Genomic DNA, 5,928 nt, shown 5'->3' on the forward strand with positions numbered 1-5,928 from the left:
GGTATTTTTAGCCTAATAGGTGATGAAGGGTATTTTTAAACCTTTTCCAATAGTTTAGGGGCATTTTTTTACCCTTTTTCCTTAAATAAATTTATTGAACATCTATATATTACCAATTTGTCGAAGATCATGTCTGAATAGAACTTTGGTGAAATGTGCTTTATTTTGTCGCCTTCAATATATCCTTTTTCCAATTGAGATAACTGTAACAATCCGGCCGGTCGTTTTGACAGTTATAGCCCCAATACCCTATTTAATGCTTCCCCCGTATCTATTTCTGCTATTGTGACTTGTCGGGAGGCTTCGTTTTGGTTTTTGGAGTGTTCTGGAACACTTAGTCCCTAAATGAGAGCTTATGCCTTAGGATTTAAATCGTAGTCAAAATTGTATGAAGACGAATCTGGAATGGAGTTTCGTCGGTTCTGTTAGCTCCGTTAGGTGATTTTGGACTTAGGGGCGTGTCCGGATTGTGTTTTGGAGGTCAGTAGCTCATTTAGGCTTAAAATGGCGAAAGTTAAATTTTTGGATATTTGGACCAGTAGTGGAATTTTTTATATCGGGGTTGGGTTCCGATTCCAGAAGTTGGAGTAGCTCCATAGTTTTGATTATGACTTGTGTGCAAAATTTGGGGTCAATCGGACATGGGTTGATAGGATTCAGCATCAATTGTAGAATTTTGAAGTTTCAAGTTCTTTAAGTTTGAATTGGAGGGCGATCCATGATTTTAGCATTTTTTATGTGATTTGAGGGCTCGACTAAGTTTGTATGGTATTTTAGGATTGGTTGGTATGTTTGGTTGAGGTCCCGGGGGGGCCACGGGTGCGTTTCGGATGCTCAACGAGTCATTTTTGGACTTAGGAAAGTAGTAGATTTTCTAGTATTTTGTTGCAGAGATTTCCTTCATCGCGTTCGCGAGAGGAGTCTCGTGTTTACAAGAGGAGTCTCGCGTTCGCATAAGGCCTCTGGGGCAGGTGGAAATATAATGCTTCGCGTTCGCGATGTTGGTCCCGTGTTCGCGAAGCTCTGAGGTCATATGCCTACGCGTTCGTGAAGAGGGTCCCGCGTTCGCGTAAAAGAGTTTGGTTGCTAGGTCCCCAGGCCTTTTGCCTACGCGTTCGCGAGGTTGGTCCCGCATTTGCGTAGGGTTGAGCTGAGTGGCCTTCTCGCTCGCGACAAGGTCATCGCGTTCGCAATGAAGAATTTCTGGGCCTAGGTGAGTTGTGCTTCGCGAACGCGAGGGGCTTTCCGCGTTCGCGAAGAAGGAACCACTGGGAAGAAATGTTCAAAAATGAGGGTTTTGAGTTCATATTAGAAAATTAAATTGGGAGCTCGGTAGAAGGCGAAATTTCGAGGGATTTTCAGAGGAAGGTATTGGGTAACGATTCCTAACTCCTTTATGGTTATATTTGATCATGCCCAACTATGCATTGTAAAAAGGACAAAACGGTCGCTGCAAATATATTCTGGTTAACAAGTCCGGAGTCGAATCCCACAGGGAATTAACCTATCGATCACAGCTATTGGACTCACAGAAATTCACGTATTCAATCTTCAGAGATATTTGAGTAACAAATTGGGTGTTTAAACTAAATATTACGTACTAGAAATGTAGTAATTAAGAACTAGCTATAAACTGGTTGTACGCAAGAATGAGAATGATCTAAGGTTCTGATTTTCCCTGTTGTCAGAATCCTTTCCGTTATGTTTGCTATAAATTTGCCTAAGTCTTCTCTATCGATCATGAGCACTCTGACTGCCGTAACTCTCTCCCGAATAATTACAACAATATACTAGACATATTCTCCCGAATTACGCAAGCTAGCTTTAATTGCAGCTCACTTAGATCGCACCCAAGGTTTCGTTATCCCTAATCCCACCTTTAAACCCTTCGTATTGATCCCTCATATACGTTAGGAGTGATGATGTTCAACAACTACCTAAATATACACTATCTCCCGAGTAATGCACACCAAATAAGAACAGCTAATTGAGAGCTCTTCAACCAAGCACAATAATAACGTAGTTGAACAAATAGAGAAAATACTACATCAAATCTATATACGTAACAGGAAAATCATCCTCCAAAAGGTTCCATCAAAACCCTAGATAAAAAATTAGCTATTCATAATAGTATGCAAAACTACAATACTAGAATTCATAACCAATAATGAAAATAGGAAGAAGGAAGTGAAAAACTCGTAGAAGAATTCTCCGCCTTGCTCCTAGTGTGTTCTTGCCTCCTTAGGTCGAATCTCCGGTCTCCACGACGGCTCCGTGCTCTCCCTAGGTCTAAATTATGTCAAAAGTATGTCCTCCTCCTCTCAAAATAGCATTTTTACATGTATTTATACCAAGTAGGATCGGGCCCAGACGAAACACCTTTTCCTGCGCGAAATAGGACTCTGGCTCTGTAAAATTTTCACAGGCGCACCGCACGCTGCGGCGCGGCACTGGGGAAGTTCAGAGAGCTGTTTTCTGACAGACTGTTGGAAAATTGCACAGATGCGGCGCATTGTGCGGCGCGATATTGGGAATTCGCAAAAATGCAAAACATGAAAGTTGCAGCCCTTTCAAATAGCTTTCCAACGATATATTGTGGAGCCCAAATAGAGTTCTGAGCAAAATGTTATGTGCATTTTACTAGACAATACGCTGTATGCCCGCTCGATTCTCCGTTTCGTTCTTCACTATCATCCGTTGATCCCCGAACACGATCCTGGCTTGATTCCTTAGGCTTTTACTCAGACTTCAAAGCTCCAAATCACTTGAATTCCTTCCATAATATCTACATAGCTCGAAGTCACTCCTACAAGGCATAAAATACACAATTAGTGCAAAACACTAGCGATTAAAGCTCAAACCTAATTAATAGTTCCCTTATGTGTTTTCCCTTTCCATATTCAGTCATTTTCGTTCCTTTGCTTCTTGAGTTTTAGCTTGTGGTGGTGTGTACCCGTTGGTATTAGTTGTGATTTGGTGATTCGGGTGTTTAGCTATGTGGCTTTCGTGGTTATTGTATCATCGCCAGTATTGTGGAGGTTTGAAACGGGTCCCTATTGAATATGAGGCTTAGGGCCGGTGCTGAATTTGCTTTCGAGCAAATATTGTGATCAACAATGTTACTGTGGGCCTATGTGCGATGTGTCATGTTGTAAGGTTGTACTATATGGGTGTTGGTACGAAATGATGCAGCTGGTTAAGACTGATACGGGGTATAGATTTAGAATCGGGTCTTTGGAAATGGATGGAAGGTGAGAATTCTGGCTCTAAGGCTTATTGGTATTGATAGAAAGGCTAAATTTCAGTTGAGATGATGTCGTCAGGTTTATGTGGATTGGGGTGATGTGGGATCACCCGCGGGTGTATGTTGGAAGTGTGCATTCAGCAACTTGAGGACTTCGAGGCGAATCTTGGCACGTTCGAGGACGAACGTTGGTTTAAGAGGGGGAGGATGTAACGACCCGGCCGGTCGTTTTGAGAATTTAAGCTCCATTCGGCAGCGTAAGGTCTTTAACAGCTTCATAATATGTGTATCGACTTGCGTGCATGGTTGAATTCAGTTAACAGATGATTCAAAGTCAAATTGGAAGAAGGAAACTAGTTTTGGAAGTTTAAACGGTGAGAATTTGACCGGAATTGGACTTTTGAGTAAAATGCCCCGGAATGGGTTTTCGGTGATCTCAACAGCTTTGTATGGTGATTTTCGACTTAGGCGTGCGTCCGGATTCGGATTTGGAGGTCCGTAGGATAATTTGAGGCGTTTCGGCGAAAGTTGGAAAAGTTGAAGTTTGAAAAATGAAGAAGTTTGACCCATAGTTGAATTTTGTGATATCGGGGTCGGAATGCGATTCTGAGAGTTGGAACAGCTCCGTTATGTCATTTTGGACTTGTCTGCAAAATTTGGCGTCATTCCGGGTTGATTTGATCGGTTTCGGTTAAGTTTTCGAAGTTGGAAAATTTGGAAGTTCATAGCTCGATTCGTGGTGTGATTCGTCGTTTCGGTGTTGTTTGATATGATTTGAAATCTTGAGCGAGTCCGTGTTAGGTTATATGACTTGTTTGTGTGTGTAGACGGGGTCCCGTGGGCCTCGGGTGTGTTTCGGGTTGTATTGCGCTCTTATTTGATGTTTCAATGTCGTTTCTTTGGGAATAAAGGGTACCACATTAAGCAAATTAGCTCCAAATTCAGTTTTTATCAAACCATTAGATCCGTATCGTAATTACGGAGCCAATAGCAAAAAGAATCATCGAATTTGGACATCGTATGAGGAAGTTATGCTCATTTTTGTGTCGGGAAAAACTGCTGCTTCTGGTATGGTTGCAATTGCGGACATATCCATCGTAATTGCGATGCCCAGTTCGCAATTGCGAACTTTTTGTCGCAAATGTGACCTTTTCCAGCCCTTCCTTGTTCGCAATTGCGAAGACTTTCTTCGCTTTCGCGAGGGTTCGCAATTGCGAACCCTGGATCGCAAATGCGACATCTGCAGCTTGTTTTCAGCTGTGTAACTCGAGTTTTTGCTCATTTTTCATATTCTTTGAACCCTGACTCCGAGAGTGGGCGATTTTGAGAGATGATTTTAATACCAAATCATTGGGTAAGTGTCTCTAATCAATTTCCAACTATATATTGTGATTATATCTTATATTTAACATCAAATTCATGAGAATCTAAAGGAAAAGTTGGGGAAAATTGTGAAATCTTTCAATAATGTAAAATGATGGTTTGAGGGACCAAATGGTGTCGGAATTAGATAATTTTTGTATGGGTGAACTCGTATCGGAATGAGTATTCAGTTTTTGTAAATTTTGTCGGGTTTCGAGGTGCGGGCTCGGGGAGTTGACTTTTGTTGACTTTTTGCAAATTGTATAAGAATCATAATTTTGTTAATTGAAATTGTTTTCTCTTGCATTGTTTGATGTATTCAAGTCGTTTTTGGCTAGATTGAGCCGAGCGTTGATGAATTGATAAAGGAAAAGCTAAATTGAGTATCGAATTGGCCGAATTGAGGTAAGTATCTTGCCTAACCTCGTGTGGGGGCCTTCCCCTTAGGATTTGAGTCTTCTATGTTAATTGTAATCCGTGTAAGCGAGGTGACGAGTGCGTGTTTGGACTTATTTGTGGAAAGTTGGCCTTTTAGAGTTCTAAGGTCCTTGTATTCACTGAGTATGAAGTTGTTCTTGATATGATTGGGATTCCATTTACTAGTTTCACCTCTACATGCTTTAATTGGAATTAATTGCTTTATGATTCATTCTTATTGCCTATTTGACTCTTATTTTGCTTAATTGAAGATTTTTACCTCTTCTATTTGTCATGCTATCTTTCATAAGTGCTTGTGTTTATTGGAAACCATTATTATCTCTCCTGTAATTGTTTAGTCTTAATTGAGGTTATGATTATCTTCCCGTTGCTCATCCTTAATTGAAATTGTTGTATATTCTTCGTAATTTGCCCAACCTTAAAAGAAGTTTAGGTATCCTATATTTAGTTGACTTTTCCTTATTTGGGATTATTTGATTCGTGTTAGCTTACTTGTTGTTGAACTACATATTGTGGGTCGTTGCTTCACATTATTTTCTCCCTTGTTGAGTTGTTCTTATTACGCTTAGTATTCTCTATTGTGGTTATTCCTTGTGAGCTAGTTTTACCGTCTCCTTGTGATCGAAAGTTCTCGAGTTGATTTATCTGTCGTGTTCTTGTATTCTCGTGGTGTACGAGGTTTTTGCCGTGCGTTGTTGATATTGTGATGCACGAGGTTTCTATCGTGCGGTTATTGTTATGGGGTTGTACGAGGTTTCTGTCGTGCTATTGCTACTATTGACATATTGCACATGCAGCGTGACAAGGTGGGATATGTATATATATATATATATATATATATGCTTATATGTGGGTTGCGCATGTGGCAAGACAAGGTGGGAACA

Source organism: Nicotiana attenuata, unplaced genomic scaffold (assembly GCF_001879085.1).
Source record: "Nicotiana attenuata strain UT unplaced genomic scaffold, NIATTr2, whole genome shotgun sequence".
Lineage (NCBI taxonomy): Eukaryota > Viridiplantae > Streptophyta > Magnoliopsida > Solanales > Solanaceae > Nicotiana > Nicotiana attenuata.